This window comes from Ambystoma mexicanum, chromosome 4q, assembly GCF_040938575.1.
Source record: "Ambystoma mexicanum isolate Mex_15411 chromosome 4q, UKY_AmexF1_1, whole genome shotgun sequence".
Taxonomy (NCBI): Eukaryota; Metazoa; Chordata; class Amphibia; order Caudata; family Ambystomatidae; genus Ambystoma; species Ambystoma mexicanum.
Genome location: NC_090928.1, coordinates 379,415,960 through 379,427,639, shown reverse-complemented (window position 1 = coordinate 379,427,639; position 11,680 = coordinate 379,415,960). Strand labels below are relative to the sequence as shown.

At 45.6% G+C, this 11,680-nt stretch overlaps 1 protein-coding gene across 7 annotated transcripts in view; it reads left to right on the top strand.

Annotated features, from left to right (window-relative positions):
• Positions 1-1,411: 1,411 nt before the first annotated feature.
• CEP170 (centrosomal protein 170) overlaps positions 1,412-11,680 on the top strand; it is a 1,733,932-nt gene continuing 1,723,663 nt past the window's right edge. The window contains exon 1 of one of the 7 annotated variants that reach the window (XM_069607948.1): positions 1,412-1,895. The gene's annotated coding sequence lies outside the window, so the exon portion shown is untranslated. Of the gene's footprint in view, positions 1,925-11,680 lie in introns of all 7 variants that reach the window. The other 6 variants (XM_069607946.1, XM_069607950.1, XM_069607952.1 and 3 more) reach the window with 6 other exon arrangements.

Genomic DNA, 11,680 nt, shown 5'->3' with positions numbered 1-11,680 from the left:
CAAGTAGCTACCACTCCCCCTGAACCTCCTAAAGGGAATTAAAACCATTTTCAGCATATTTCTCACTTCATTGCCATCACCTTTTAAAAGCATTTTGGGCCTGTGTTTCAAACTTCTATCTGTGGTCTAAGCTTGCTGGGGTGAACTGAATTATATTTGATTGCATTCCTAAGAACTGTGTGTGTTACTTCCATCTCCTTCCATTTCTTACATTGCATAGGGGAGGGGGTGAATTGCCAGATAAAAAGTGATTATTTTATCTTTTGCTAAAATCATATCAAGTATTTCTGTACTGCATTTTATTCCTCATTGCTTCTCCCTTGAAATCATAAAAGTAGTTTTGCTACTTTATCCATCCTATACTAACTCCTCATTGATTGTAAAGAAGTGTGCTAGTGCCAGATTACCCATTGTTGATCAACATCATATGTCTAAGTGTACTATCAGATATTCATTTATTATAAAGTGTGATATATATATATATTGTTTAAATTCTCAAATAAACCTTTTAAACATGCAAAACAGAACTACTTCTTGGCTCAGTGGGGTCAGGGGGATTCTAAGAGAGGGGTGTTATATAGGGGTAGTCATCCAGAACTCATGAACTGGACATAAAGATATATCAATAAGGGTTTCCATTCAGTATCCCAGACTAGGCATTGACTTAGCTGTAGTGTTGAATTGAATCCTCTTACATATCCGTACTGCCCATCACACCTGACAGAAATTCTAGAATCAGTGTATAAGGCCTTGATTGCAGTCAAGAGTGTAGCTGGAACCCTGATAAATTTTAACTTTCTCCACATGAATGGACGGCTAATTAAAAGAATATGCATTTTTCTAAATCCCAAACTAGTATTTCAGCCCAATGCATTTTAAATATAAGTTATAGCTGAGCTAATATTTTAAGGGAACCATCAATACAACTTCCAAAGGGTTAGAACAATTGAATTGAAGTATTGGGCCAAGAAAGGCTGGCCTTTTTTGAAACTTGCCTGCTTCCGCTGTCCGAATGTGGGGGCAAGGAGGTGCTCACGTGACATGTTCCGTTATGCTACTGACGCTAAAATATAGTGTACTTTGTTTTATGCCTGAAATTAAATCAGTCCCATGGTTGATAGTATTTTGAAAGTGAGACAGCTCGAGGCAGTCCCTGGATGTCAACACCAACTTCACTTTGTACCCGCATTTCCACGTCAGCGAACCTTTATAATATCACACCGTTGGCAAATTGTGAGTCTTCCAACGGGATGCCGGGGATCTGTGCAGCATCACTTCTGAGAGGTCGGGTCGGTAATTGAGCTGGGGGGTCGCAGGCTAGTCACGCCTCCACTTCCTGGCGGGTTTCCATTAAGGCCGCCCGTAGAAGCGTTCGGGCTCATTTTACTCTGTCCCGGCAGCCCTGGCAACCCCAGACATTTCAAACTCGGCCGCCTAAAGCAGCTAACCCAGAAGTGAGTCTACATTTCATAAATATTTCGTGTGGTTCCGGTGGAAAGTGAAGTGTCAACAGTAAGACATTGGAGGCTCGTACGCCCAGCGTGGAAAACCTAAAACACAAACGGGGGCGAGGCAATCACTTCCGCCTGAAAAAACGGATTTTTGAACACGGATTTATTATCTCAAAGGACAGAGACAGTTATTCTCCCAAACCTCGGGTAGGCCTGTCTCGCCCCGCCCTCTCCTCTTGCCACTGAGGGATGGCTCGTTGTGCGCATGCGCTACTGGGTTGCCGTTAGCCGGGTTCTGCCAGCGGAGGGGGGCGAGTAGCGCAGCCGGTGGACACCAGGGCATCACCGGGCAGCGGACTGCAGCGCGCCGAGTCAGGGGCGAAACAACCATAGTCAGCCCCGCCCTACCGGGATAGCGCAATGTGAAGCTCCTGAAGTGGGAAGGTGCGTCCAGAACAAGCTCTGGTTCGGGGGTGAGTGCTGGCCGTGTTATAGCTGGTGATGTACGGGTCAAGTTGCGTCTTAAAATGCGCGTGTTAGTGTTATTATGGTACGCTAACCATGCCATCAATGGGTTCTGGAGTATGTAAACACCTAGACGATGCAATATCACATTGTTCACCACAGTCAGAGGAGGGGTTGGAAGTTGACTCCTTTTCCTGCTGGTGTCATGTACATGTATATATCTTCACTGTTTACCGTGACTTTTTTTTGCATATGTATTACAATGAACTCTGTTGTAAATTAAAAATGCACCTATTTTATGTTTTATTAAAAAATGTACATGTATTTGTGGCTGGATTCGTGTGCATTGCTCCTAGAACTGCCCCTTCTGTGCACACGCCCCCTTTATTCCCACATCTGGAGCTGCTGGACCCACTTTGTATTTCGGCCCTGTTGGCGTCCTCTGCCATGAACTGTAACGATTTGGTCAGAGTACATCACCTTTCAAGATGTTCCTCTTTAGGAGAGGGGGTATCCGTTTTGCGATCCAGATTATCCTGTAAACTATTTGCTTGTTCTTTGTCCCTCCTAAATATACGTTAGTCTGTACATCTTTAAATGTCAGAGGGTAGCTCGTTATTTCCGAACCAATATTGTCCTCCTTAAGTTTGACAGAGAGGCGTAGACATTTGATATGCACTCGGTTTGCAGCGGATTGTACAAAGAGGAAGATGTAGCCAGCATCAGGGCTCTGCAGATGTCATCCATTTTCCCTTTTTCCTCTGGTTTCCCCATGCCGTTGTTCGCATTATAGCTACAATGTACTGCTTTTATTTGGAAAAAAAAACTCGCCGCCAGCGTCTTTTCCCGAACCGTTATTTGTACACGTTTGCTGTGCACGCTTTCAGGTGCAAGAATAAGACCACTTGGACCTGCAACTAGATAACTGGTTGTAAGTGGGGAGTGAGGTAGCCCTTTCACTACCCATCTCATATGACAGTTCCGGGGCAAAATATGCTCCCGTGCCAACGATAAATCTCGTACACCCCGGTAGGAGTGAAGAGGGGGGGGTGCACACAAGGAAAACAAAGCCCGGGTTGTGATCACCGAGATGACTGAGGCCGATTCACTGGGAGATGAATGAGTAAGAGTGTACTGGTAGGAAGTGTGCGCCCTGGTGCTGGGGAAGCGGCTGACCGCTCAGAAGGCGACGCACATCTTGTGATCTCATCCCCTGTGCTTCTGGGGGAGGGAGGACCGGACTAGCCTTCTATCCTAGCACTCAAGACAGCCCCCTCTCCCCCTTCAATGTAAACCAATCTGTGCCCCTTTTCAGGCGTCGTCGTCGCAGTGAATGTCATGACGATGCAGTCGCTAAGTTCTCATTTTGAAAAGGGAGCATGACCTTCATAAATAGTAATTGACAAAGGTAACCGCACGCCAACCACAGTTTATTTCACATTTTACAGTAACTCCATATGCCTTACTTCCCACTTGTGCTTTCTGTTTTTAACCTACTGACAGAAAACAGACGAATCAGTCTATTTGTATTTTATATTTTCATAATGCTTACCATGTGCGTAACGTCTGACACGCTGATCTAATTCTGTATATGGTATACAATCTGGCCCTCAACTTTGATGACGGATTTCTTACTACACGGCACGATGTGAATGTTCGGTTTATCCATTTCATGTTTGTCTGCTGTTTTCAGTAAACACACCAGTATGGCTATGGCTTATGAAACTAAGATGCTTAAGATTGTTTTTTTTTCTTCTTTTCTTTAAATAAAATGCAGCGTGTGTTTTTTCACACGTGACCCCACATGATGTAAACATGTATACATCCACGTGTTATGTTAATTGTTCGATGTGACAGAATAGCAGTTGTGGTTTTCCTAGTACATTGCTCTGTTGCCCTATTCCGCTGTGTTTCAATTACTATTACACACTTTCCGTTTAGATTCGGCTTGCATTTCCTCCGAACTCGGTTGTTAGCCATTTAACAAACCCATCTTCTTTTTTTAACACAATTCTTACCTATGCAAATGACATTGTTTCTAAAGATTGAGACAGGCGGCAGTTCAATATCTTTAAATATTTTAACATCTCGCCTGCTTTTATGCATTACAGTACAATGATGTATAATCCATTCACGATGGCGTCTTTTTTGACTGTAGTTGATGCATTGCATGCTCTCGCTTCCTCGTTTACACCAAATTGAAGCATCTATCTAATGCAGGGCTCCGCAACCTTTGGCTTCCCAGATGTTTTGCACTACAACAACCATCAGCCCTAGCCATCATAGTCCATAGTGAAGGATCATGGGAGTCGTAGTCCAAAACATCCGCAAAGCCATATGTTGTAAAGGAGCGCTGGCTGTTTGCCCACTCGTTCTGCATGCTCTTTTGGGAGCCGATGGGTCTCCTAATAGACTGTGCTGATACAGTTTCAGAGACGTGTCTGTGTTTTGTTTTTCGGTAACTGAAAGGAAAAGCACATTACCCGGCAAGAGGGTTTGATCTTTTGGGATGACATTTACTTTCGAGGTTAAGGAAGGCTCGTTTTGAGGTGGCAGCGAGAAGAGGAACATATTTATTTAAAATGTTTGTTTCTTCATTAAAATCACTTTAGGGATTTCATATTGAGTTTAAAGTTAGTGCAGTATTCATGCTGGTAATATTTACTTTGTCGTAGGCCTAATTTTAACCTACTTTGTCTGACCAATACGCTGTCAAATCAAATTAAAACTGCCAACCCACACATTTCTACAAGGTGTTTTTTGCACGTCGAAATGCAAGCCTAATAGGAAACTGCATGTGACGTATTTTATTAGTTAAAATGTGCAAAATGGCTTTACTTTGCCTCTGACTAATCAGAAAGATGTGCTACATTCTTCACCCCTGCCTTTTCTGGTCACCAGAACAAGTACTATATCGTTGCCCCCAGAATGACGAAACCTTTGGTTTACTTATTTATTTGAGCAGCTTGCTCCAAGCCAGATTGTTAGTGGAGTTAAAGGCAACCTATAGGGTAGATGAGTTTCGATCTGTTGTGGGAGGCAGGCCAAAATGGGAGAGGCAGTGAGGGAGACCCCAGACAGGCCACAGTTTTGGACCAGGGAGTCAACAGACCCAGTGTTGGTGCGTTGTGTACACAGACGGATTGGGTCCCCCCGCTGGCAATTACAGGCAGGCTGCACAGAAAAGTGGGAACACAAAGAAGGCACCAAAGTCTTTGTAGAAACCAGGAACAGATTCATTACAGGAAGAGGAGTAAACTCATTGCCTGCAGGATACATTAGACCCACTGGACTAGCTAGGCACACATACTAGCTTGGAATATGGGGTCTGGGGAGTACCCTTGGATGCAAGGGGGGACGAGACCCCAAGGGAGAAAGAGAAGGGGTTGCAGAAGGGGGCTGGTAGAGACAGAGAGCTGAGAGAGAAAGAAAGGAAGCTAGAGAGATGGCACCCAGTGAGAGAGAGCACACGAGGGAGAAAGAGAGAAGGAGAAACACACACATGCACACGCGCAACAGTTCAGGAGCCCTACTATTGGAAACAAAATGGAGAAGGAAGACCAGGCTAACCGTGGAAGGGGACTCCTGGGCTCTGATGTCCCCCCATCAGCACACCACCACCATCAACCAAAGAGAGAAGACCAAAGAGTCCTTTCTCCACAGGCTTATATAAGGTTGCAGGGCCACAACTTGTGGTTTCCAGGAGAAATGGGGTGCAGGGTGGGCACACAGTTTAAAGTAGACTGCCCCTGCTCCGCTGGGAAAAACTCAGAGCCAGCTCCTCAACCCAGGAACATAGCCTGTGGTTGCCAGGGGAGATGGAGTGCAGGCAACTAGTCTGTCTGTTTACTTGGTTGTCGGGGACAAGTTGCAGTTGGAGGTTAATTGTAGGGAGGTTAGCTTGGTGACTCGATAATTACAGTGTGGGGTTGCCTGAGCCCTCCCACCCATGATGTCCACAGTAAATGGACTCACTGGTGGTAAAAAGCAGGCCAACTGTCACTGGGTAGTTGAGGAGGGTCTCAGGTTAAAGAGGCTGCTGAACAGGTTTTACGACAGGGGAGTGTTCGAGGTTAGAGTTTATTTAGAGTTTATTACATTTAAATGCTGCCACATTGAGATGTTAATGTTTACATGGTTATTTGTGCAATTCAGGTTATTCACAACGTGGTTACTGTTTCCACAACATGTCTCTGACATCATTGCTTGGAATGTGGAGATTCAGCTCCCCTGGGACTCCACATTCCACTGTCATTTGCGAGGTTATCCCTGGCTGGGGGTCGCTACTGTTGGTAACTCAAAGAGTTGTTTCTATTTTTACCGTGTGGACCTACTTATTCACCCACAACATTTGGCGACTAGCAACCCCTGGCAGAGCGTCCTGGTTTTGGCAGCCGAGAACCGAAGAGGAACGTGTTTGAGGACCACCTGGCACCCAGACTAGCAGGCCGCTCGTTTAGGCAGCGGAGTTGTGCGTGCTGGTCGGACTGGAATTATGAAGCTGTAACACGTTTGCATGCAGAGACGGAGCTCTTTATTTCAACATTGCAGAGAGGAGAGATGACAAGTTCATGCGGCAAGTGAACAGGTTGGATGGTGTTCTTTAAGGATTATGAAGTTATGCGTATTGAAAGCATTTTGTTGTAAAGTGAATTTTTTAAGATTGCCTCGGGAGCCAGCTCGTTCAGAAGTAGCACGCAACGGCATTCGGCTGATTGTAAACGTCGCCTGACACTGGCAACGTCATCCCGATGTCCGTGAGAGGGCAGGTCTGTGACTGACGCAAGCTATCCTAGCAACTTGGGATACGAAATGTAACGTCATCACGTGGAACGTATTGATGGACCAGTTCATTGTATCCTGGCAACGTTGTGGAACGGAACAAGTGTACGGCTGACACTGCAGCTGAGGTCTATGGCCACTAGATAAACAAGCCAAGTGAAGCGGCGAGGGGGCGGAGTAACATTTGGGACGGGGAGTGCCGCGCGCACGTCTTAAGCGACCCAGTGCATTGGCATGATAAAAAGGTTTGTAAGTCACGCAGGTTGAGAGGTAAATACCCAGGGCCCAAGGAGGGAAGGGTAAACACAATATATAGCACATCCGCAAGTTTCGGAGTGCTGTTCAAGAACTTTGCTCTGGACTCATACATAATTGGATCGCTGGCGGTGAGTGCATTCATTAAGTTACAAGGAAGCATTGATTAGAATGAATTACGCTGAAGGGAAGTGATAGCCTTTGAACTGGAGAATATATGTTTATTAGTGGCTGCTGATGGTGACACTTCCCACTGACAGTTTCTGATTAAAGCCCCTCCAACAAGGCACAGTGTAGTGCAAGTCAGTGGTGAGTAAGAGTACACATTTTGAGTGCCACATGGCTAACATACCAGCTCCCGTATTCTTCATGGCTACTCCAGGTGAACCCCCAGAGTAAGGTGGGCTGACTGGAGTGAAGGTTTCACAAAGTATGCTTTGGCTATGTTTGGCGCTAATTACTCAAATGAAAGAAAAGTGGCACTTCCATTTCACTGCTTAGGCCCTGCAGGGCAGGATGTATTGAAGAAATTACCCGAACCCGTTGATCTTGAAAGGGCAGGAGCATATGAAATCCCTCTGGCCAAGCTTGATGAACATTGAGGTAGAAGAAAACCACCTTCACCATCCTTTCCCCTCACTCTCTGGCCGGCCTCCCTTGGCCCTCCTCCTACCCCCACCTGTGAGGATAAGAACCTCAGGGTCACCTTGACTCCACACTTTCCTTCTCCGCTCACATCTCTGATGTCTCTTAAAAAGTCAATCTTCCTGCTGCACCTCCTCCGAGGTACTCTGCCTTTCCTCTCCTTCCCCCAGAAGCTCATGGCCCCCCAAGCTCTGGTTCTCTCTAGGTTGGACTATTGTAACAGCCTCTTTCTAAATCTACTTGCCTCTACTCTCCGCCCTCTGCAGCTAATCCAGAACAGGACTGCAAGACTTGTCCTTGGCCTCAAGCCCTGGGTTTGTATCTATCCAGCTCTGAAATCCCTCCATTGGCTCCCAGTGAATGCAATGATTATATTCAAAGCCCTCTGCCTTGTCCACAAGGCTTTCTGGGGCCTGGGTCCAAAATCCCTTCAGCTATCCCTGCACAAATACCTCCCCTCTCGAGCTCTTCGCTCCTCTACCTCTAACTCAAAGAAACAAGCTGGGGGTAGATCTGTCTTCGGCTGGGGCCTCCCTGCCACTCTGAAACTTGAGGAGAACCATCTCCGGTTCTGGAAACACCTCAAGACTTTCCTCTTTGCTTCTGCCTTTGCTCCCCCTCTTCTCTGCTGATCTGTTCTCGCTTGGCACTGTGCACCTTGCCACCCTCTGTCCTCTGGGCCCAGGTACCTGCTCACCCTGCCACCTTCCCGCACTGCCTCTGGGCCACCCCTTGCACTGGGGTCTGTATCTGTACTCCTACAGTTGCCCCCCCCTTCTTTCTTCCTGCACTTATCAGACCTACCCTGTCTGCTGCTTTAAACCCAGCACTTGCCAATTGCTGGCTGCACTACCACTGTTTGTTGCCTTTATTATTTATTTATTTAATAATATCTGTTTCTCCTTTGCTCGGCACTATCCACTTCTCCCCCTTGCATGTACTTTTCCCCTCCCCCTCTCCCATGCACTTGCACATTCTCAATGTCACTGGGCCTAGTAAGATCGTTGTTTTGTTCTCCCCTATTCCCCTCCATTGCCTTGTCGCGCTCTGAAACACTTGTGTACGAGCGTGATAGAAATAAAATATCAATATCATGTTAGAGAGGTACACATTTGCCACCAGGGAGCAAAAGAATGTTGAAAGCATTCAAGATTTCATAACCGCGCTGAGGGGCCTAGCGGTCAAATGTCAATTTACTCATTGTCGTGAAGAACATTTGAGGGACCAGCTCATGATCAAGTGTAGCAATGATAAAGTCAGGCAGGAGACGTGGAGAGAACGCAACCCCACATTGGCCAGAGCCATAGAGATCGCGAAGAATGTTGGGCACACAGAGAAATGTATTAAGACTCTTCAACTTGACAGACGTGTAGACAATGAGAGTCACAAAGTAGGCTTGGAAGAAGGTGCCATACCCAAAGTTTTGAAGCAGACGCACAGACAATCCACTAATGGATTTGTGAGGAGAAGGGGCAGTGGGCAGTGAAGTCAATTCGGGACACAATAGGAATATGGGGCGACAGTGGAGTTTGTCAAGAGATTCCAGGAGAGTGTCTGGAAGAAGATGCTTCAGATGTGGGAGTACATCTCAAATGGCGTATGACAAAGAATGTACTGCGATTCACATTGTGTGTCGTGATTGTGGCAGAAAGGCGCATATTGCCCAATGTTGCAGTAATTTTAATTTTGGAGGGCAAGTCCAAGAAATTACTTGTAGTAATGGGGAAGATGAATATGTGAATATGGGTAGAGAAGTTTTGAACTCAATATATGCAGTTTCTGGGAAGGTGAGGAAATCTAAACCGTATGCAATGATATCGATTCGAGGAGTTTTGGTGTCAATGTTGATTGATAGTGGAGCAGATTACTTTCTGATCAGTGTGGAAACGTGGAGAGACAAATTTAACTGCTGTAGACTGTGGGAGGCAAGTGTCAGGGCGAATGCATATGGTGTTGTACCAATTGAGATATTGAAGTTTTGAAGCTGAACTAAAATTTAAAGGGAGGAAATCTTATTCAGATATATTTGTCACTAACAAAGGGAGTGAAATGTTATTTTGGAGTGGCCAAGCGGAACTGAAAATCAGAATGGCTGGCCTCAACTTGAACAGGTTGAAGTGGGAGTGTGGAGATTCAGAAGCTAAGGGTAGTGGTGTTAAAATTGAAGGAGATGTACAACAGTTGTTCTCTGACAAACTGGGTTGGTTGGAGGGTTTTCTACATAAAATCAGATTGAAGGGTGCAGTGCCCAAAGTAGCAAAATCGCGCACTGTGCCGTTGGCATTTCGCAAAGAGGTTGAGGCAGAACTGATGAGGATGGAGAATGAAGGGATCATAGAGAAAGTGCAATCATCGGACTGGGTCAGTCCCCTTGTGGTTGTTAGGAAGTCAAATGGTTCAATTAGATTATGTATAGATTTGCAACACCTAAACAGCCTGGCGATTCCTGACAAATTTCCATTACCCAGGATTGATGATTTGCTAGTGGAGGTAGCAGGAGCTAGAGTATTTTCCATATTGGATCTCAAGTCCGCTTACCATCAAATAGTTACATAGAGAATCCAGAGATTTAACGGCCTTCATTACTCCGATAGGTCTTTACAGATGCAAAAGGATGCTGTTTGGATTAGTCTCTGCCGCTAGTGTTTTTCAGAGTGTAATGTACAAGTTGTTAGGGAGAGAGACAGGGGTACTTTGTTATCAGGATGATGTATTGATTTGTGGAGGAAATGAGCGTGAGCATGATGAGAGTTTTAGAAATATTGGGGGAAGCTGGTTTGGCAATAGCTAGAGGAAAAATGTACCTTTAAGGCAGACAAGGTGGTGTACTTGGGCCACGAAATTTCAGGTGATGGTGTGAAGCCAAAGGAGGACGTTGCTGAGGCTATAAATACAAGGGAGGCCCCTAAAAGTAAGAGTGATGTATTGTCCTTCTTAGGATTGTGTAACGCTCACCTGAACTCTGCGGGAACCTTCTGGAACTCCAACTGACTTCTACCTTCCTGGGAACTAGACACGGAATTTCTGTGAAGAAAATAACAATTTTCCCTTCCTTAGCTTTCTTGTTAAATAGGAGGAACAGACTGGTAACTATAGGACCAGCGATAGCTCACCTCGTTATTTAATTTGGTGAGCTCTCCATCCTGTTCTATACAGGGGCGCAAGTTCTGAAGATGGGACACAGGAGAATGTTTTCTTTTATAAGGGGCTAAATGGCTCTGATGGAGAGCAATTATCACTGGGAAGAGGAATGACAGAAACCCTATCCTAATTTGACCCTAAAAGGGGCTAAATGCTGTGGTGAGATGCGTGTGTAAAAATACAGACAAAAGAGCAGTGAAGAACTATTACGACTTGCCAACTTCCTCACAACAATGCGTGACAGAATAGTAAACCCCTAAAACTAAGTAGAAGAGTCAAAGAACTACTCGGTCGGAAACATGGAAGCACCTTATGACCTTGCGTAATATGAACATGAGTGTGACGCAAACATTTCTGACTAGAAACAAACTTCCAAGACAAACTCCACAGCCAGGCACGAACCGTTAATGACAACGTAATACCCTGAAATGCGTGAGGAATTCTAGTAACATTTATACACAATTCAAGTATCTGATAAGGCAGCAAACAAAACAAATGCATTCGCACATCACTGGGAGTACTTGCGTGAGAGAAAACTGCAACGGACTGTGAGGTGAGGAGACCGCAATGTCAGGACTCCGGACTATGGACTGTGACAGAGCCGGGGCGACTGCAAACTGGAAAAAACAGAAAGGGAACTAATATCTAGTAATAGTTACTCAAGGAATGAACGGTAATTAAATGTGGAAAAGGACATTTTAAGCTGTGACAGGAACGGAGGTACGCGGCGAGCGTTCCATCTGAACTCAGACGAACGACGCGAAGCGCGAGCCTCCTGATGGGCGGGGCTTAAATAGCCGGCACATGAAAACAACTAGACCCGCTAGCTAACTGACTAAGAGGCACCACCTAGCGGCCATTAAAGAAACTCCAACCACCCATTAACATGGGGGAATTAGAATCAATAACCAGCTAGGGCAAATGAATTCCATATGAACCTG